Source organism: Octopus bimaculoides, chromosome 8, assembly GCF_046866305.1.
Source record: "Octopus bimaculoides isolate indiv1 chromosome 8, ASM4686630v1, whole genome shotgun sequence".
NCBI lineage: Eukaryota > Metazoa > Mollusca > Cephalopoda > Octopoda > Octopodidae > Octopus > Octopus bimaculoides.
The window spans coordinates 58,602,867-58,627,189 of NC_142935.1; the positions used below are offsets into that span (position 1 = coordinate 58,602,867).

General features: G+C 36.4%; 1 protein-coding gene across 3 annotated transcripts in view; it reads left to right on the forward strand.

Moving 5' to 3' along the window:
- Window positions 1-24,323, forward strand: part of LOC106877777 (neprilysin) — a 323,337-nt gene that overhangs the window by 47,002 nt on the left and 252,012 nt on the right. The window contains exon 2 of one of the 3 annotated variants that reach the window (XM_089356538.1): window positions 10,569-10,663. The exons of the other annotated variants lie outside the window; for them this stretch is intronic. The gene's annotated coding sequence lies outside the window, so the exon portion shown is untranslated. The remainder of the gene's footprint in view (window positions 1-10,568; window positions 10,664-24,323) is intronic. 3 annotated transcript variants of the gene reach the window in all.

Sequence of the window (24,323 nt, forward strand, 5' to 3'; positions counted from 1 at the left end):
TTCCACTGATTTATATTTTCTACAAATGATATATATATTATATACTTATATATACATACATATATACTTCTATCTATCTATCTATCTATCTATCTATCTATCCATCTATCTATCTATCTATCTATCTATCTATCTATATATATATACATATATATATATATATATATACATACATAGTACACACACACACACACACACACACACGTTTATTTATTTATATTTAGGGCATTACTATACATAAATGCCTCATGCTAGGAGGGACTCTTAAAGTCAAAACTACATCACTATTCGCATGAGAGTGCGCTTTCGCCTGTCTTTTTACCAATAGCAGTTAAATATCTCCTTCAAATTGTATAAGCTTTATACGCGTGTGTGTGTGTGTGTGTGTGTGTGTGTGTGTGTGTATGTGTGTGTGTGTATGTATGTATATATATGTATATATATACATGGTCTCATCAATAAATATACAGACTGTTTGTATAGTAACGAAACTGAAGCACAGAGAGTAAAGCCCCTTGGCACAGATAGACCTTAAACTCTGTTGTGTATGTACTCTATGTTTTAACGTTCTATCGTACTTCTCTTTACACCAGTGCTTGGAGAGAGTGCGTGTAGCGTGTGGTGGTCTCATTGACCATGACAAGAAAGTTGAACAAAGTGTCTGCTGCTAATTTTGTCAAAGGCTTGGTAATACTTGCTCAGAGACTTACGGCAAAGTTTCCCAAAAATTTTCATCGTTTTCAAATATTTTCATAAAGTTTTTAGAAGGAGATCTTTTGCAACTGAAACCCATGTGTCGTTTGAGTCAACCGAAAGCAGTTTTGGCACAAACTTGGCAGACACACGTTTCATACCCTAATGCTCAGTGATAATTGATTGAACTGAACCGTAACTAATCTGTACATCGTCTGAAAACTTACGGATGGAGATTCGACGATTTCCCCTCACTGTAGCACGCACATCTGTAATGTTTTTCTCACTTCTGCTGTTTGAAGATCTCCCAGAACGTTCGTCAATATCGACATTTTTCGGCCGTTTTGAAAACGTCTGAACAACCCGTACACTTGTGTGCAGCTCATACACTCCTCTCCATACACTTTCTGAAACTTTGCTTAGGTCCCTGAAAAAGTATTGACATGACAACCTTTACTCTCATAGTCAATGCAACGACCACAAGCTACACATCTTCCTACCAAGCACTGCCGTAAAGAGCGGAAGTGAGCTTGAACGTGAAAACTTATTGTGCAACATACAGTTTCACTTTTCGTGGTTTAACTTCGTTACTATGGAAACAGACCGGATACTTATTGATCACACTTCGTGTGCGTATATATATATATATATATATATATATATATATATTTGGCAATGTCTACATTTTCGAATTGCGCCTCTATTGTGACGCTCCTCACCCCACGTCATACGTACGTAATTTGACTCGAAATGGGTGCCAAACATTTTTCGACTATTTCATTTTTCGCTGTCATGATTCTTTTCTCCTTTTTGTTACAAATTTTGTATATGACTGTTCTTGCTGTCAGACTCTGTAATGTTTCTTGTGGTGGCAATAATTTGGTATCATTGCCATTTTTCTTAATTAAGTTCTTGAATTTGAACAGTTATTCCTTAGTCACGTTCATTTCTATAAATTTCCTTCTACAGCTGCCGAATAACTGGGTTCTTCCGTTTCACCTTTTCGACTTGTTTCGTTATTACTTGCCCTTTCCATCCCTGGGAAGTCCTCTTTAGATCGTAAATCAAATACCATTTTGTACAAAATTGTTTCTGTCAAAATTTTACGAAGAAAAATATGAAATTTTTGTCAACAAATGACAAGAATTAATATTTTACCCTGCAACGTGTAAAAAATAAACGAAGAAAGTCCAACAAATGAATTTTAAGCAAAACACAATTTTCTGCACCGTAGGGGCGAACATTTTCGTTAGCACAACGATCACAGTTCAATTTCGACAGGTATTAACAATAACAGAAACAACAAATGGTGAAATAACAATAAACCAGAATAAACACACTGAAGCAGCAGCAGCAGCCGCGGAACGCAGATGTAAATGAAGAGTGCATCCCTGAACGAACTGACAAAGCTGATAGCTTTATATATAATTCAGCCAACACAATGACTGATTTGCGTTAGTAGATCGCCCGATCGAGAAAAATATCGGAGTAATTGCGCTGAGCGGTGCTTACGTATAAACACAATTTAGGTTAGTTGAAATATGTTTGTCACATATTTCAACTGCGAAAGGCAAGAACACTGCTGTTACCATGGAGAAATAAAATTTTATCTTATGGTAAAAAGGTGTGAGAACACCCCGTTCGTTCAAGTGTCGCACTCTCTCTGGAATCTGAGACATTGATGTTTCCAGTTTGTTAACTCTTGTCGATCAGATGTACTTCAAAGGGGCGACCCTGAACGAAGTGACAAAGCTTATAGCTTTATATATATTTCAGCCAACATATTGACTTATTTGCGCTCGTAGATCGCCCGATCGAGAAAAATATCAAAGTAAATGCACTAAGCAGTGTTTACGTAGAATCATAATCACAATTTAGGATAGTTAGATTCCCGAGAGAGGGTGTCACTGAAAGAACGGGGTGTTTTAAAACCTTTTTACCATAAGAGAGAATTTTTTTCTCCACGGTAACTGCAGTTCTGTAGCTGATGAAATCTTTCAACACACCTTCAGCATCGGTTTGATTTTTATCTCCTTCTTTCGCAGGAAACCATCAAGGTGATTGAAAGAGTGGTAGTCGGTAGGAGAAAGGTATGGGGAATAAGCTGGGTGTAAAGAACTTCGTAAACATATTCTCTCAACTTCTGGAGCGTCATTAGTGAAACGTATTATCGAGCATTGTCATGAAGAATGATTGGCTCTTTTCTGTTGACCAGTCTGGGACGGAGGAGTGTAGATTTTCGTTCATTTTGGCATTTTCATGGCAATATGATTCTGCTGTAATGGTTTTTCTGGGTTTTAAAAAGTTATAGTGGATGAATCCAGTAGTACACCATCAAACAGTCACCACAATCTCTGTTTTGCAGAGCTCGTGGTTAGGGGAGGTCTTCGGTGCTTCATTTTGTTCCAACCACTGTGAAGAATATTTTTTATTATTGTACAGAATCCACTTTTCATCGCACGCTACAATACGTCGAGAAATTGGTCGGTCTGGTTACAGAGAAGAACCGACGAGCAAAATTCATATCTGCGCATTTTCTAATTTTTATTCAAACTGTGTGGCACCCATTTGTCGAGCATTTTTGATTTTCCGATTACATGCAAATGGGTGCAGGCAGTTTTCTGGCTAACCTGAAGTTCTTTTGCCAGTTCACAAGTGGATTTACGTTGCTCTTTCTCAATGACGGTCTTTAATTGACTGTCATCGGTGACAGATGGGCGTCCACTACTCTCACGATCCTTAAGGCTCAGATTTTCACTGAGAAATAATTTAAACCATTTTCGAGCTGACCACTCACTGGTCATTTCCTCACCAAACGTTTCGTCGATGTCCCGCGCAGTTTCAGATGCTTTACGTCCTTTTCTGAAGTTCAATAGCAATCAGAGGATTGTAACAACGGTGAAAAAGTATCAAAGTTAATCTATTGATGCATCTGAGAAAGGCTATGTCTGTTTATTAGACAATTGCAAAAGAAAAAAAAAAAAAAAAACCTTTAAAAGAAGTTCAAAACTGCAAAAATCCGGTACAAATTATCAACTTTTTACTCAACCAGATATGTTTACGTACATGCATTATATATATATATATATATATATATATATATATATATATATATATATATATATATATTTGTTGGAACTCTATCATACGAGCAGCTAAATTCAACTGAATTATCTAGACGTAGTATCGAATGCATTGATCACGTCTATCAAATGAGATGGTAGACCATCATCCACACACACACACACACACACACATGTACGCACACACACACACACGCACACAAATGCACGCACACAAACACGCATATATACATACAGGCACGCGCATGACACTGAATTGTATTAAACCAATCAGGGAAAAGTGCGTGATATAGTTTGCCGTGTATGTGATTTACTAAGACCGAATGCTTATCTTGCGGTTGAAGATCGTATTACTGTGAAACTCGAATCACGAAATAATCAATCAATTGCAATAAAGGACTATATATCCTATGTATATATATATATATATATATATATATATATATATATATATATATATATATATATATATATATATACGCATATACATATATGTGTATGTGCATCTGGATATGTATATATATGTGTATGCATATATGTATGTATGAATATATATATATATATATATATATATATATACATGTGTATTTATGTGTGTATGTATGTGTGTGTCTACGTGTGTTTAAGTGTGCAGATGTACGTTATGTATTTGTAATGTAAGCAATAATCGAGTGTTCGCAAGATTTATTTTTTTATTTAATTTCAACATCCTTGCTTTGACTTCCTTATAATTAGTGGCCGGATAATATTCTTTGAAACTGTCACCTCCGGTAACACACAAACACACACACACACACACACAATCAAACACACACATACAAATATATATATATATATATATATATATATATGCACACATATATACACATAGACATTTATTTGTATACATACGTATATATGCATAAATGCATACATACTACTTGCACACACACATATGTATATATATATATATATATACATATCTACACACGCGCACACATACACGCACACACACACACACACACACACACATAGAAAAGAATGTTTGTATAGGTGTGTGTATGCGCTTGTTAGTCATAAAACTCCGACTGGTATTACTCTAATCACAACTCAATAAATTTGTCGTTGCATTAAACATTGTTATTTTTACATTTATTTTTATGTTAATAAAAGCATGCACAGTAAAAGATACAGATATCTACATAAACATCTGTAATTTTGTCTGGTTTTACACACAGGCACACTCATATACAATTATATAAGCGTTTGGGTGCTCTTCATACTTCATTTTCATCCACTTAAATCCTTAATATTTCTGAGAGCAGCGTACAACATAAAATATATTAATATTTTCCTGAAAGAGGGACACCTGTTGCTTGGTCAAAAGAAAGCCAATATTATTTTATTTTGATGAAGATTAATCAATCTTATTTCCTCACAGCATATAATTATATGCCCTAGATCATTCATTTATCTATCTACACACATAAATAAACGTTGAAATTATCTTTAATCAAGGGTGATCGTCGACTAATCGAACGAATGAAAACACCATGAAAATTCATGAATTAATCAACTGACGAACTTGTTGATATGACTGGTGTGTCCTGGAGCTCTTGCAAACGAATTCTGAGTGTGGAATTGAGAACGAAAAGTGTTGCAGCAAAAGTTTTGCCTCGTTTACTCACGGAAGATGCAAAACAGCCACAACCGAATGTGTGTCGTGAACTAAAAAGACATTTGGGAGGATTATCACTTGTGACAAAAGCTGGTCCTACGGAATTTGCAGATATGGAAGAGGTGAACGTTAAATGGCATCACTTCACATGAGTTCCAGCACTGCTTCCGACAATGGAGAACGCATTTGGACAGGTGCATTGCTTCAAATGGAGAATACTTTGAAGCCAATAAAAGTGTAAACATGTGAAACTAAGAAATTATAATAAAGTTGCAAAATTCTGGTTTCCTTTGGGTACCCCTTTGTATATACATACTACATGCAAAGACAAACACACACACACGCACACACACACACGATCGCGCGCGCGCGCACACACGTACATATATACATGATATACATATTTCATCTTCTACAGGCAAATTCATTGTAGTTACCGCGGAGAAAAATTCTCTCTTCTGGTAAAAGGTGTAAAATAACCATATATATATATATATATATATATATATATAGACATACATACATGCATGCATGCATACATATGTAGGTCTTATACATTAACATCTGTACATAGATACATACATTCGTACATACAATGCAATGTGTGTTATCTAACTAAAACAGGTTTCAGCGTTATCATGCATACCTTCATGCTTAAAAGCAGATACGGTTGTATGTGAGGGGTTTTGTGTATATTTGTAGAAAGTAGCCACTAGCAAATGTCCATTCAATGGAAACCACGGATACGACAACCGATGTTTAACACATCTACACATTGTGCAAATTGCAACTTGTTTAATCATTTCTATCAAACAATATCCGTTGAGTATGTTGTCATAAGATTTTATTTGACAGCATTAAGAAATTGGTTCTCTGCGAGACAGACCATAAACGGTTGTACCCAATTCCTCGAAATCACTCTGGTAATAAGTATGCAATAAAAAAAGATGAAGTATAAATATGCGTATTGGAACGTATTTTATGTATGTATATATGTATTTACATACAATTGTGTGTGCGTGTATGTATGTGTATGTGAGTGCGTGTGTGTACCCGTACGGATGTGTGCATGCGTGTGTGTGTGTATGTATGTGTGTGTATACATACGTTGGTATCCTCGTGGGTGGATGAGAAATTATGTGAGAAAGGAATCCAAGTCGCTCAAGTTGTGTGGAACAAGATTTATTCGATTCGCGGCTGAAATTATGTTACTACTAAAATTTCAACACTAGTACATAAATACAAACGTACCATATATATATATATATATGTGTGTGTGTATACATATATATCTACATATATGTTTGTTTTGGTGAGTGGGTGTTTCTGCGCGTGTGGTCGTGTGCGTAGGAGCGCTGGAATGTAAATATGTGTGTGTGTGTGTGTGTGTGAGTGTGTGTGTACCTGTGTGCAGTGAGAGAAGGAGAGAGAGAGAGAGAGAGAGAGAGAGAGAGAGAGAGAGAGAGAGAGATGAGAGTGAGAGAAAGAGAGAGGGAGAGAGAGAGAAAGAGTTTGTATACATACGTATACATACATAGATATGTCTGCACGCATGTATATATGTATATATGTATGTATGTATGTATGTATGTATGTATGTATGTATGTATGTATGTGTGTAATAAATAACCTGGCTTCTAAATAACTGATATGCAGAATACTCTCCTTCCGTTATTATTGATATTCGTAATCAGTGTCGCTACATTTTCTATCTCTCTCTGCCTCTCTCTTCCTCTCATTCTCTCTCAAATATGCATACATATATATGCAAGTTGTTCGGGGTGAATTTGACGATTTTTCTACGCCGCATGTTTTCCAGAAATAGCTTGATGTATAGGTGAAAGTCAGCGGTGTTGGAAAGCATAAAAATTAAATTTGTTGTTGGGAAAAGTTTGCTGACATAGACGGCGGAAAACCATCTGAATATTAGAAAAGATTTACCTTGCATTACGATGATTTGCGCCGTATACCAAAATGCTGACGCCATGAATGCTACTCAATGCACCGTAAACTTTCTAAATGCAGTAAGATCTGACGTAGAGAGCTGCTACGAAGCCACGGCAAATGGAACGTTACACAACAGGCGTTATAACTACGCCTGCTCGCCGGAATCCATCCCAAGACTGCTGGACAAGTAATAGAATATCCGAGCAAGGTTATCTGAGCTTAAGCGCGAGATGTGTGTATTCCATTCGCCGCAATTAAGTTATCCCAGAAGGAAGATTGGTCAGCCAAGGCTAAGGAAAACCAAAAACAAAGATGCTCCTGAACATCCTATTGAGCCGGGGGTGATCTGGTTCTTCTCAGATAAGAAGAATTTCTGCGAGGACTAGTAGCACAACACCAAGACACAACAGGTCGCCTTCTTACAATTCATGTGATGTCTCACGTAAAAACTAAGTTTCCCAAGATTTTGACGGCCTTGGGGTGTATCTGCAATGAAGTTGACGTCATGGCGGACCACAACTATGAACAGTGCATTAGGCTCAGTTCAGATGGCTATGTGAGGCTGCTGGAGACCGTCGTCAAATTTTGGTTGGAGAAGGTTACTGCTCGAAGGCCATATCTATGAAATCAAGATCTGGTTCCTTAATATGCCTCCGGAAAGAGCCACTAGTGGTTTTGGAGAATTTCTACGACTTCATCAGCCACAATTTCTGATCTACTACTTTTCCCAATTGCAATCCCATCGATTACGATGTATGAAGTGCATTTGAGAAAAAAAGCACCAATCACTCTGCCTGTAACACGAAGTCCAAGCTGGTGGCCGAGATCAAGGAGGTTCTTGAGAATCTTTTTTTGGCACACTCTGAGGGCTGCATGCGTCAGATTCTATGGCCGTCTTTAGGCCGTTGTGCAAGTTGAAGGTGACTAGTTTGAGTAAACTGTTATATATCTCCCAGCCATAATCTAGCTGGTATTTAATAAAAAAAAAAGTTAGCGCTTTTATTTTGGGATAGGAACCTGTTTTGTTTTCATTTTCCGCAAACTAATCAATTTAGCCCTAACGCCCTTTATCATCTAATTATAATGCTTTGTTGCGGAGTTTAATACTCTCTCGATACATCATGCGATGTCTTGGCATATTGAGATAATCCTTGCTTCCAGGCAGGATAATTGTCAGGTGGCAGATGAGATCATCACCAGATAGGAAAGGAATATTCAAAATTCTGATTGTGCGGGAGAAGTGGGTAGTAGTGGATCACTAATCATTAAAAAAATCAATGCATATCCTAGTTTAGTGTTAAAACACTCTTCTTTCTGTAACTGTTAATGTAATACATTACAACTCTATACAACTCCTGCATCTTGATAACTATTGGGCTCGTGGCACTCGTAGCAGGCTACTATATATTTGATGAACAAGAAAGTGGGACTAACTCTGCACAAATCATGTCCCCTATAACAACATTCATCGTGCAGGTTGTTCAGCAAACCGGAACACAAGCTCTACCACCGTCATGATTTCTTCATATGTTCTAGTGGCGATGAAGAAAGAGGAACGTGGACAGGTGAAGAATGCAACTGGAAGACTTCAGCGTTCATCCTGCATCCAGCGTGCCATAGTGTGCTGGTTGTTTTCCTCAGACTTCGAAAAACCACTGCTGTGTCTTGTTGAGCCACCATTCGTCGAAACAACCAAGTGCTTTTACAAATGACTCTTGGTGAATAATCAGTTTCGGATTATTTTCCATCTTTATAAAGAACAAAATACAGATAAATCTAATTTTGTAACCGGGTTAAATATACAAAAACATTCAAATTGACAGAAAACCATGGAATAATGAAGAAAACAAACATTTCTTTATAGCAGGTTTCTCATTTAGATCTGAAATAGAGAAATATGGAAAGGCGATGCAAGATGAAGACAGCCGATTTAAAAACCTACAAGAATATTTATCAACTACTTCAGAAATAACAACATCAGCAATGAAAGAAGTATAAAGAAAAATATTTTACATTTATAAAGTAAGGGGGCAACTAACCTTAATCTACTTAGTGTGAAACAGCAATATATGAATTTGTTTTTATTATGAAGATAAAATATAACTATTTTTTTCTCGGACAGCAGGATGCAATTTTATAACTAAATTTATTATAAAGTTCTTCAAACATGTCTATATAACCTATTTCAATGAACTCAGTAAACTAACGTGAGCCATTCAATTTAAAATGTTCGAAAAGGTTAATAAAATATAACAAGTGATAAATATTATTTAAAGAACTAACACATGACTATAAATTAGTTTTCGATGTAACTTCACTATCTTGCATACATTTACTGTAATTCTATAAGTTTTAAAATGTGAGGAATATCCTGTGAGCAAATGTACAGGAAATATATGTGTTTGTCTATTCATCGAGTGTTGGCTAATTTGAATATGCGTGTATGTAAATGGGTTCAAAGGCTTGTATTTGACGGTATTTTACTCCTGCCCTACGTTTAGTACAGTTGTTGCAAAATAATATATTATTTTATATAAGCATATGATATTATGGAGCGTAAATAACAACGTAGTAACAATTCAATTAATAACAACGTAGTGACACTAAATATATTTTAATGCGTAATATCTATAAAATAATAATATGAATAATAAATGGCAGTGGAACTACCATTTGAAGAGGAATAAGCCAATATGGCAAACAGAGTCCTCTCTGTGTGATAGTGAAGATGGAACTATAGAACCGAACAACTATCATCCTCTTGCAAAAGTCACACAATCAATTTCCTAATACATTTCCTTGAAAGAAGGAATAATTTCTTTCTCCACTCTCACTCATCACTTGAGACAATGTAGTCATTCAAAATATAAGGCAAACTTCGAAAATGTTTAAGATATGTCCATTACTAGGTCTTCCGTCATAGTCTACAGCCAAAGGTTGGCCACTTTTAATAATGAAAAGTGCTTCTCCCGTCGGCACCGGCAAACGTTTTGTAGTCGGAACAATTAATTGCTATACTTATCCAAATTTAGGACTGGACTGGCAATGTCTGTTGTGCTTCTACATGATCGCTCGTCTACCTAGAAAACAGCAAATAGCACGACCACAATTCCTAACCCAATAGAAAACTATAGCAAAATGATCAAGCTGAGAATGCTTCTAATGATATCACTCATCCATCATAACAGATATGAGACAAAGCAGCATCAACAGCGGCGGCGGCAACAACAACAACAGCTGGTAATTTATTTTACTGAACTCGAAGTAGAATATCAATGTGAAGGTTGGTGCAATTTAAATTCAGAATTTAATACTAACATGCATTTTGTTCAGTACTCCACATTCAATTATTGGAGTGAACGCAAGAAATTCTACCCCTGCCATATCCGGCATGAAATACTAGCTAAAGTATGCTCAAATAACATCCTATCATCTTAAATAAAAGAATGACATAATGCCCAATAAAATATTCCTGGATAAATTGTCTCGAAAAACAATAGATAATGACGTTGTAGGTAAGGTAAGTCTTAGATTTTAATTTTGCTTAAAGAGACAAAACTAAGCTGACATGTATGAATTTGATCTTAGATCAGTGTGATTTGTGCTAACCCAGGATTAAACGTCGACAAAACATTATTTCCAGTAGGTTATATTTTTTTCCTTTGCTTTAGGAGTCAGGATTATGTGATGAAAAAAAAAGACGTGGTTTCAGGTTCAGTTGTACTGTTAGGCATTTTATGCAAGTGTCTTCGTCGGGCTGACCAACGTTTTGTGAGTGAATTTGCTTCACGAATCTGTGGAAACTAGCCGACTATATATAAACGGAGACCAATTTTAAGTATTTAACTAAGTGGGTTTACCATTTCATATTTTGACCAAACTTTGCTTGCTTGAAAATCTAATCCCTCCCTTTACTTTTCAGGTAAATAGCGAACTGATTCGACAACAGAATTTCATGGAACAACAGAATCGTTCCGCCATTGTTGTTTTGGAGCGGGCTGGGCACATTGTTAAGTTCACGAAACTTCCAAAAGCAACAGTGTATCGCGCTTATAAACAATTTAAAGAAGAAAGAAAGATTTTTAGAAAAGAACAAAAGACTCGAAGTGATTCCAAGCGCAATCGAAAGTTTCTCGCTGGTCTGAAACGCTCGATTGAAGCCAACCCATCCATATCATGAGAGCTCTTGCAAAGGAACCCAATTTGTCCTTTTTTCGGTGTCCAAAGCTGCGAACAGGAAATTTGGTATGGCTAGCTGTGTTCGACGACGCCGTCATCTAACGTCCAAGACCAAAGTAATCAGAGCCGAGAGATGCTCAATGCTTCTGTCAAGAAAAACTGTCGTGTTTGTGATCGCGAAGTCCACTGTAGGCGCTGAGGTGATCGCAGAAATTCTCGAGTGATTTCATACAACACTTCTGACACCTGTGTATGAGACTAAAAATCTTGCTACTGTGATGGTGTTTGAAGTTAATATGAGTGATGTGAGTGTCATGGATCCACACTTCATTGAGTCTGGATTGACTATCGACACAAAGGTGTATCTGGACATTCTGAAGAACTTTCTGTTACTTTGGATGGAGCGGATGTTTGGGCTTGACAACGTGGTACTTATCCATGATTCTGCACCAAGCCATGGATCAAAAGCAGTACAGGCTTTCCTTGGTGAGAAGGTGCCTTTGTTTTTGAGGGCCAACATCTGCGCCAGTAATAGCCCAGATATCCACATACTCGATTATTTTTTATGTGATGTAATTGAAGCAAGGATCAATAATCCATTACACTCGACTGTCAACAGTTTAAAGACCTGCATCGTGCGTGTAACACGCAAAATCAAAAGGGCGGAGGTTGCGGCAGCTGCAGACAAATTTCATTCTCGTGTGGAGGAAGTAATTTTCCAAAAGGGTGGCCATATTGAGCGAAAATAGTTGTGTAGTATTTATGACTAGTTCTATACATCGTAAAAATTGCCTTAATTTATTTGCAAGATCTTGTATACACACACACACACACACACACACACACACACACACACACACACACACATATATATATATATATATATATATATATATATATGAGTGTGTGTGTTGTCTATTCTCCTTAGCGGCTCAACGAATGCGACTGGTAGAAAAAGTGCCAAACATGAATCGTATAGAGGTTGATTTGTGTCCCAGTATGTCTGTAGTATAAGGAATGAAACAGGGTAAATGTAATGACAAAAGGCAAAAGTCATCGGGTTTCCTAGAAATCGCAGCCATGTATCCCCCAAATCGAATAATACTGTCTTAAAACATGAAGCACACATCTACTAATCTAATATCAATAAATAAGACTCGAAAAAGAAATGATGGTATAATCATGACAGGTACAGATTTGATCACATAACTGCTTTTTTGAAGTGAGCCAGGACTAAACGACAGTCTAAAATATCTTCCATTAAGTTATATTTTGTACTTCACTTCACAAATTCTGACATCCAAAACCTGGATGTCACCTTGTAGTTGCCCTCTCTGAATTTCCAAACATTCTGAAATGACATCGGAAAGCTTTTAGCCAAATGTTGTATATCACAGAATGTAAAAGTTTCGGAGAGTTCGTAAAATCCATGAAAATGGATTGAAAAGTAAATCCTGGGATGTAGTTAGTACGTAACAATTCACTGAAATAGTAAATAACTTTTTGGGATGTAGGCGTTTGAAGTATGAATTGCATCAAGTGGTTCTGATTGCCGTTCTAGTATGTTGCTGTCTTTAAACAAGTGTCATCTGCTGTATCTTTGCGAGGCGAACAAAATTTAATGGATGGAAAGTGTGTAGAAGTTCGTTTTATACGTACATACATACATACATACATACATACATACATACATACATACATACATACATACATAAATGCATGTATATTCGTTTATACACACATGCAAGTGAACACAAACAAACACGTACATATATTCATAAACGCATATTTATATCAGTGTAGTCACGTATGTTTCTTTCTCTCTCTTACTGTATATATATATATTTATGTACGTATGTATGTATGTATATATATACATACACTTACAAACAGAAACATCAATACACATTCATATATATGTAGGTATATATACATGCATATATATATGCATAAATATATGTTTATATATTATTATGTATGTGTATGCGTGTGACTCTATCTTTCTGTCTGCCTGTCTCTTTTTCTCTCTCACTCTCAATATATATATATATATATATATATATATAAAGTGTAGTATATTGCCACTTAAGTGTGGCTGACCCCTAGGGGTGGATGTTACTGTTGCTTTTAGCCCCAGGAGGACATCTCCTCCAGCTGGCTTATCGACAGCCAGTTGGAGGAGATGTCCTCCTGGGGCTAAAAGCAACAGTAGCATCCACCCCTAGGGGTCAGCCACACTTAAGTGGCAATATACTAAACTTTATCGTGCAGTTACTGTTAATACTTCATTTAGAGAATTAACATTGCTATATATATATATATATATATGTATATATATAAAGAGAGGGAGATGGAAACTATTATTTCCGTGCTTGTTGAAAAATAGATGCTTTAATGAAACATCTATAAAACTTCCTCAGCTCCATATTTACGAAGAAACATGAATAATATTTAGAATATTACTTTATTCGTCCACAGCCAGTCGAATTTCAAGGTATAAAATTATTTCGAAACAAGAGTGAAAGAAAGCTAAACTTCCTTATCAGGTTCCACCATGCTTCTGCCTAGAGGCAAATTCAAATATACATATACAAAAAGAGGGGGAGGTAAAAGCTATTATTTCCGTTGAAAAATAGATATTTTAATGAAACATCTATAATTCATCTTGATACGAATAAAAGCTGTCTGCGAGCGAGCGAGACGAACAGAACAATTGTTAAACATTACTGTGCGTTAATAGTGACTATAGTTTCAGGTTCAACTTCCAAATTAAATAAATTTCTAAAAAAAAATTATTTAATTTTAATTTGTCAAGTTTAACCTTCCTCAGCACCATTGCTCCTTATTTACAAAGAAATATGAAAAACTGAAAAAAATATTAGCACAATGATAGAAGAATGCTCAATACATGTTGTCGAGGATATGATTTATTTAAAAACTCAGACTAAAGTCACGATACAAACTCAGCTTTTACAATTTTAATTAAAACTATATATACTCTTACTCTTTTACTCTTTTACTTGTTTCAGTCATTTGACTGCGGCCATGCTGGAGCACCGCCTTTTAGTCGAGAAAATCGACCCCAGGACTTATTCTTTGGAAGCCTAGTACTTATTCTATCGGTGACTTATGCCGAACCGCTAAGTTACGAGGACGTAAGCACACCCGCATCGATTGTCAAGCGATGTTGGGGGGGGGGCAGACACAGACACAAACATATACACACACATACATATATATATATATATATACATATATAGTTTCCGTCTACCAAATCCACTCACAAGGTTTTGGTCGGCTCGAGGCTATAGCAGAAGACACTTGCCCAAGGTGCCACGCAGTGGGAATGAACCTAGAACCATGTGGTTGGTAAGCAAGCTACTTAACACACAGCGACCCCTGCACATATATATATATATATATATATATATATATATATATATATATATATATATATATATATATATATACATACATACATACACACACATACATACATATATACATACATACATACACACATATGAAGGACGGCATGTGTTGGCATTGTTGTTGTTGGCACTCCGTCGCTTATGACTTCGAGGGTTCCAGTTGATCCGACCAACGAACAGCCTGCTCGTGAAATTAACGTGCAAGTGACTGAGCACTCCACAGACACATGCACTCTTAACGTAGTTCTCGGGGATATTCAGCATGACACAGTGTGGCAAGGCTGACCCTTTGAATTACAGGCACAACAGAAACAGGAAGTAAGAGTGCGAGAAAGTTGTGGTGAAAGAGTACAGCAGAGTTCGCCACCATCTCCTGCCGGAGTCTCGTGGAGCTCTAGATGTTTTCATTCAATAAACACCCACAATGCCCGGTTTGGGAACCGAAATCGCGATCCTACGACCGCGTGTCCGCTGCCCTAACCACTGGGCCATTGCGCCTCCACAACGTGTTGGCATTATCTCAATATCATTATGCAAATTCTGTAATTGTTCTGTCGGATGATCAACAAGTGGATTTTGATGAAATAAATAACAAGATTGAAATACCGGGGTCGTTATAATCGATTAAATACTTGAAGGCTCTGTGCGAATATGATTGTAGGATAATGACGGAAACGAGAAAAGAAATAAATGGAAACAAAATTAATTGAATAAGTTGTAATGATTGAAAATTCATACTTTAATTAACAGTTAATTTCCAATTAAAGAAAGATATTTGATTTTCTTTGAATTTTGTTTTTGAAATTTGTGCAAAATTGAACATATTGATTTTGGCTAAAAGCTTCATATTAGAAATCAATTATTAAAGTTAGGTAATGAATTTCAAACAAAAATAGCTATTGTTAACGCAACCATGACGGGACTTCGAGAAAATTGTGAAACATAAAAGGAGTGTCGCAAAGGAGAAAGGATATGGAGTAAAATCAATATGTCCCGTAATTATATATGCATGTGAAAGCCGGACAATTAGCCATGCTACAAATATAATTGTTGCGTATCAAACGTAGTGGTAGCATAAATTATTGAGACTATCATGAACAGAAAGACGAAGAAATTGATCAATATTGTAATAAGTGAAACCTTAGTGTATTTTTAAAATGCTGATTGTGCATCACTGACGAGTATTCTTTGGCGATATTAAGAGGATATACGACGTGGAAGAGGGCAGCATTGTATTCGTAAAAATGAAAGGTTCCAAAAACGGAAACTACGAGATGGGTTGATAGGGAGAAGAATACGAGTGAGATGATTTCCCTGAATCAGCTACAAACGTGTCTGAGATATAGGTAAAAGGAGAGAAAATAATTAAAACTCTGGAAAGTTGAGAGTCTGATACAAATAAAAAGTAAAGCAAATAATATTCAAATTTAGGATCACAGACAGCAACTACTTGGGCCCCAGTGTGCAAATAGCATTTATTTTATCGACCCCGAAAGGAGGAATTGCAAAGTCGACCTCGGTGAAATTTGAACTCAGAATGTAAAGACGGACCAAATGCTGCTAAGCATTTTCCCCGGCGTGCTAATGATGCTGACAGCTTGCTGCCTTAGGAAGGCCACTGCAAATTAACCACTGGGAGAGTAGATAAATATATAAAAACAAAATACATCTTATTAATTTCTTGTGTGGTAAGAGGTTTAAATAATATTAAAAAAAACAATCTTGATGTGAATAGAACTTAGGCGCAAAAAGGCGCAAAAATATACCAAAGTTATTTTAATCTGGTTTCAGACACTCACAAATTTCTTAACATCTCTATATACAACACCAAGTTCCAAATAGGCAAGACCAATGAATCACCCTTTAAGGGGATGTGTAGCAGCAAAAACGAAGCAATCTCACATGTTGTGAGTGAGAGTATCAGACTAATCCAAAAGAACTATGAAAGAAGTTACGAAAACGTGGGTAAGTTTGCTTGCAGAAGCCTGTGTGTAAAGTACGGTCTGGGCAGAGCACGGAAACGATACTAACAGAAACTAGATGGTGTTAAGGAGAAAAGTGAATGTAAGATCCTGTGGGATTTTAAAATCCAGTGTGACTCCGTAACCTATACTCAGTGACCAGACATTGCTATTGTAGATGAAAAATTTGAAACTAATATTAAAGATATTGCCATATCTGCGGATGCACGCATTGGTGACAAAGAGCTAGAAACGGTGGAAAGATACAAGTTACTAAAAGACGATGATTGAAAGAATGAGGGCAATGAGGAGAATAACTGTTATCCCAGTAGCGGCAGGGTCACTCGGAACACTAACAGCCAGGTTCCAGAAATATGCCAGAGAAATTGGAATTGACATGAGGACAGATTAGTGCTTGGCGGCTCAGAACCTTCAGCAATTTATAACAAATACAATGTCTTGTAATTTACGGGAAAAGCCCCTTTGCGACCTCTGCAAGAGGTTGCTGTCCTCTCTCAGAAGATCAACCAGAACAAGAAAAAGGAGGACTCTGAGAAGGTAGTACGTAATAATTCATTGAAATAGCAAATAGGCGCATGAAATATGAATGGCATGAAGTGGTTCTGATATATTACATGACTGTATGGTGTGAGATAGTTATAGCATGTAACCAGTAAATCACCTTTTTAACATTTATCCATTCAAATCTATTTCTTTAGGCTAAAAAAATTCGCATATAAGTCAGGTGACAAAAAATGACACTGTCTGTCTTTCTTTGTCTCTTTTTATGTATATGCTCTATGTATGTATATATGTATATCTATCTATCTATCTATCTATCTATCTATCTATCTATCTATCTACACACACACACACACACACACACACACACACACACACACACACACACACACACACACATATATATATATATATATATATATATATATATATATATATATATATATGTACGTATATATAAATATATATGTGTGTGTGTGTGTGTGTGTCTGATCGAAGAATATTGGGTCGGAGAAGAAAAGTACAACACATCAATTTGGCATATAATCTCCTCCGAATTAGTTCCTCTTTGAAGCCACACACTTTATCCATCATCGTTTCCATTGATGTCAGTGTTCCTGGAATTCCTTTCTTGTGATAGTGAGCAGCTGCCACGTCACATTCTCCTGAATTGAAATCTTGCTGTGTTCTTCCACTGTGACAACTGAGTCTTGATTTCAGGATCGTTGCCATAGACCCACGAGTTGCCATCTCCTATGACCGTTTGCAATTAATCAAGAACAAGGAGATCCTGTGCAGCTGAAATCTGATCTCTTCATGCAGATGAGAACATTCAAAACACTTCACTTCTTTGCTCAGTTATAAACAACGGAACTGAGCGGGAATATAACAAAGCTCAAGGTCAAGCGGATTCAATCTGCGTACTTAATTAAGCCCCATTACCATAACAAATTCTGGTTATTTATATTTAGAAACTAATCATTCTAGCGGTTTAGATGTCCGATTATGGCCATCTCTTATGTCTATACACTGTATATATAATGAATAATATATAGTCTATTGACTAATTTTTCTACACGCCAGGCCACGGTGTTAAAAAAGTTTCTAAATAATATTTTATTATCCTGAAATTTATTAATATATATATTACACACAAATACACACACACATGCACACACGCACACACACACACACAAATACTCACGCACACACATATAAACATACATACAGGATGTAGCAGAGAGGACGGACGTTTTTGAAATGGCTATTACTCAGCCCCAGAAGGAGGGAAATATGTCCGGCAGGTATCATTCGATCTGGGGTGTCTTAACATTTTCTTTTCTTCTAAGGTGAAGCCATGGTGCTGTAGATGATAGGGCATCGCGTGTTTGCTTACGATAGTTACGTGAAGAATAATGAGCCTGTTACAGAAGTTGAGCGTGAGTTTCGGCGCCACTTCAACATTCACGGAAATTAGGTTGTTTCCACCCGTAACACAATCTTAGGTAGACGAGGTACACTAATGAATATGAGACTGCTGAGGACGCCACGAACGGTACAGACACCGGAAAGTGTGGAACATGTCAAACAAGCTTTGATGCGGAGTCCGAATTGTTCTATTCGGAGGCATTCCACTGAATTTGGCATCGGGAATCGATCGGTAAGGCGTATTTTGCATGAAAACCTACATTTCTGCCCGTAGAAATTGGTCATTGGGCAACAGTTGAAACCATGGCACTATGCACAGCGGCTTAACTTCGCATGTCAGATAGAAGCAATTTTTGAGGTGAATGACAACATCATTTTGATAATGAGTGATGAAGCTCAATTTCATCTCAGTGGCACGGGGAATCAACAGAACTGTCATTATTAAGCTCTTGAAAATCCGAGAGAACTGCACAAAAGACCACTGCACAGCCCCAAAACGACGGTTTGGTGTGCTGTTTGAAAAGCTGCCGTCATTCGTCTTTACATTTTTGAAAACAATAAGGGAAATGCTATTACTGTGAACTCGGAGCGTTACATCAAGATGAAGAACAATTTCTCTGTGCCTGAATTACGACGAAAGAGTAAGCCTATTCGATGTGTGTGGTTTCAACAAGTTGGCGTGACGGTCCACACAACCAGAACTCCAGTGGACGTTCTTCGCTCTTACTTAGGTAATCGCCTCATTTCCAGGTTTGCTGACATTCTGTGGATACCTCGGTCCACTGATTTATCTATGTATGATTATTTCTTGTGGGGAAACCTCAAGGAACGTGTTTATGCGCATAAGCCACGTACAGTGGACGATTTGAAGGAACCAATTCACGTGGAGGTCGTGCAAGTCAACCGAGCAATGCTTGACAAAGTGGAAGCCAACTTCCAAGAACACCTTCAGAAAGGCATCCATGAAAACGGATACCACATAATAAATATTGTTTTTTCACACATACTTGCGACAAGTGTTAGTTCGGTAGAAATAAACTGATGTGAATGAAATTTGGTTGGAGATAAAACTAATGATTTTGTGAATGTTTCAAAAACGTCTGTCCTCTCTCCTCCACTATATATATGCATATACATACATACATACATACATACATGCTATATATACGTACTATATATATACATACATACTATATATACATACTATATATATACATACATACATACTTACATAGATACATACATGCATACATACATGCATACATACATGCATACATACATATATATATATATATATATATATATATATATATACATGTGTACGTGTACATGCATGCATTCACACACAAATACACACATTCTCTATCACGCACACACGCATGCACACACACATATATACATATATAATATGTTGTATGTATGTGTGTGTGTGAGTGCGTGTGTGTGTGTGTGAGAGAGAGTGAGTGAGAGAGAGAGAGAGAGAGAGAGAGAGAGAGAGAGATAGAGAGAGAGAGAGAGAGAAAGGGAAATATCGGAAGAGAGTGTATCAACAACAACACAGACGGAAGGCTGGAAAATATAACCACCCTATATCAACAGACTGCTCACAATCACGACATCATAAAGAATTAAAAAATTTCAACACTCGCTGCTAAACAAAACGCTTCTAAATAATAGCAAAGTGAAGCTACTGTCTTAAACAAAAGGATTGGTAAATCAATGTACTTACTTTTATTTAGTCTATGTCTCTCTATTTATGAAACTTCCAAAACTTTATTATTCATCTGGATATACTTTTACCACATAAATTAGTAAACACATATATATACACACATATATATATATACATATACATATATATATATATATATATATATATATATACATACCCATTCAAACTACTGTGTAGAGCACAGTGTTTACTTACCAACTGGTTGTTATGTTGCATTACCTCTGTTACATTTTAACACACATTTTAAAATCCTCTTAAGCGTGTAGCGACGGCCAGATGACACCCCCCCCACACACACACACAGACACACACACACACACACACACGCACACACACGCACACACATGCACACACATACATATATACACACACACAGATTTATATGGTAGTAACCGCAATTAAGCGGGGAAGCATGGTAGCTTTGCAACGTTGTTTTGGTATCTAAGGGGCGTTGGCATTATTTTCTAAAAGTTCTGACCAATAACTACATATCCAAGAAAGCAACACCAAAATCGGTTCGAGAAGCCATGATGATGATAATGATAACAATAACAACAACAACAACAACAACAACAACAACAACAACAACAACAACAACAATAATAATAATCATGCCTTTTCATTGATATGACTGTCCCAATCGATATAAACGTATCTGTCAAGACATACCAAAAACTGTCGTTCTTATCGATGTTGTTGGTATTGGTTTTGTTGTTGTTGCTGTCATCACTTTTGCTCCCGTTGTTGTTGTTGTTATTGTTGTTGCTATCGCTACTGCCACTGCTGTTTTCTTTTTCGTGACTGTTGCCTCATGAAAAGTAAAGTAAATATAACAAAATATCCAGAATCCTTGTCCGGTACCAGATCGATCCCCAAATTTAATCACTTTGTGCTAGTTACGAGGCCAAATATCTCTGAAAGTTTCATCTGAATCCATGAAGCGGCTCCTGAGATATCTTGTCAACGGTGAAATAAACAAAAAAAAACACGACTGAAAACAATAGCTCCGCCTTTGCTAAGTCGGAGGTAATAATAATAATAATAATAATAATAATAATAATAATAATAATAATAATAATAATAATAATAATAATAATAATAACAACAACAACAATAATGATAATAATAATACTAATAATAATAATAATAATAATAATAATAATAATAATAATAATAATAATAATGATAATAATACGCATGGCCTGATGCAGTACCAGGCACTGGCTCTCATGACTCCTGAGCTTAACTGATTGGAAGTTTTCTCATTTACTTGTTTTGTCTCGATATAAAACAGAAGCTAGAGCAAATATTCTACTCTGTACCACATATTTGCTTGTCACTTATTTGACCTCAACCATTTCAGCAGATTGTAGTGGCTGACGATATGACCACCGTTTATCAAGAGCGGAAGTATTGGGGGAGGATCTAAGCCACGTATCTAGAAGAATTATTTGTGGTTTCCAAAAGTCACCTCTGGATATATGGGTGTTTCGATCAACATCCTTAAACGAACCTTTTCAATGACCTTTTGAGTGGGATGGGTCACTCAACCAGAAGTAAATTCTAACTAAGCCCCACCTACAAGGCCAAGCGTTGTTTATCCTGGTATGAGATCACCATGTCACGCACGCACATATGGCTATGAAGCGTGTGCCTGGGACTATATTTTAACCCAGTGCACAACTTTCTAACTCAATAGTAGTAATAACAAGAGCACTCAGAAAGCGCAAGCTTCTGCCAAGGCAACAACAATGTCCTCTCAGTGATTAGCCAGACATGATTTTTGAAATGTGAATATCTGAAATAAACTCGACTGCTCTCACAAACGGGAATACTATAAATGAACCTGACAGCTCTCAGAAATTAAGTAAAAAAACAAAAAAAAACAGGAAAAATAATCCAGATTCCTTGTCCGGTACCGGATCGATCTAAAATTCTAATCACTTCATGCCGATCACGAGGTCAGACATTCCTGAAAGTTTCATCCAAATCCATCCCGCGGTTCTTAAGATACCTTGTCCACATTCAAGCAAACAAACACGACTGAAAACAATAGCTCCGCTTTCTGTAAGGCAGAGGTAATAATAATAATAATAATAATAATAATAATAATAATAATAATAATAATAATAATAATAATAATAATAATAATGATAATGATAATAATAATAATAATAGTAATAATAATAATTTCTCTAAAAGAAATGGAAAAACATTCAAAATACAAAGACCTGGAAATAGAGATAACTCGAATGTGGAATCTAAAAACAGAAACAATTCCTATCATAGTAGGTGCCTTAGGTATAATAAAAAAATATTCAGACAAATACATAACAAAAACACCAGGACTTACAAATATATATAACATACAGAAAATTGCACTACTGGGTACTGCACACATTCTACGCAAAACACTTTCAATACAGTAAACATAAGAGCACCACAGCAAACCACAGCACATACCCAAGGCGCACAGAGCTGCGCTCGGTAGTGAAGTGAAAGCACGTTATAAAAATAAAACTACTGAATAATAATAATAATTATTATTATTATTATCATTATTATTATTATTATCAATATAGGCACAAGGCTTGATATTCTGGGGTGATTTGCTAGTCGATTACATCGACCGCAGTATTCAACTGGTGCTTTCTATTTTTCAATATCGAAAAGATGAAAGATGTCGACCTCAGCGAAAATTGAACTCAGAACATAAAGATTTAGAAAATGGCGTTATGCACTTTCTCTGGCATCGATTATGCTTAACAAAACGTGTGACACTATTACTGTGCGGCTTATACAATCAGCAATAGCATTCTAATGTCAAATAAGCAAATCATTTGTTTGATGACTAGTAAAAACAAATATTTGATTTACAATCAATGATTCATAGCCAATGGTTCACAATTAACGGTATACAGAAATTGATTTTTTTATTAGGATGTTTTGGAGGAAAAAGTAGTGCAAATAGACTTAGAAGATTTTTCAACATCAGTCAGACTGATGATGTTAACGTTCCGTTTAAACATTTGCAAGTAGGCGACTACTGGAAAAGTAAGAATGGGGAGGGTAGTTCAGAGGTATATTATGTGTGGGAGGAAGGATTAACCATTAAAATTGGTGGAGAATTTAGATGGACAAATCATAATTAGGAGAGCAGGAGGTATGGGCGATTCGAGAGTGCCTGAATGGAAACAGTACAAGAACTGTTTAGAAGGGTAAAAAATTTAAAAGGGTAAAAAAATATATTAAGTGGAAAGTGTGAGTCAGTATTGAAGCGGGGGCTTTTCTAAATAAATATATGCAAACAAATCGCGCTTTCTTTTGCTGGATGGGTTTTGTTGAAGGAAAAATGTTAAAGATGTGGGAGCACTACGCCGTTGTGAATATCACTTGAGACTTATAGAGGCTTAATTGCGGTTGGAAAACTTACAGTTTATTTTTCTGGCTAAGAAGATTGAATTTTGTCTCTCAGATTGAGTGTTGCCTAATCTTTTATTCTTTTACTTGTGTCGGTTGTTTGACTTCAGCAATGCTGCAGCACCACCATAACATGTGGAGGAAACTCTCATATCTGGTGAGGACTTGTTTTTGGAACAACTTAACGTGTTCTTGTTATGTGCTGCTCATGTTTGGGATTGAAGTGCGAAGGAGTTTGCTTTATAAATACAGTGGTTGTGTTTTCTTGTT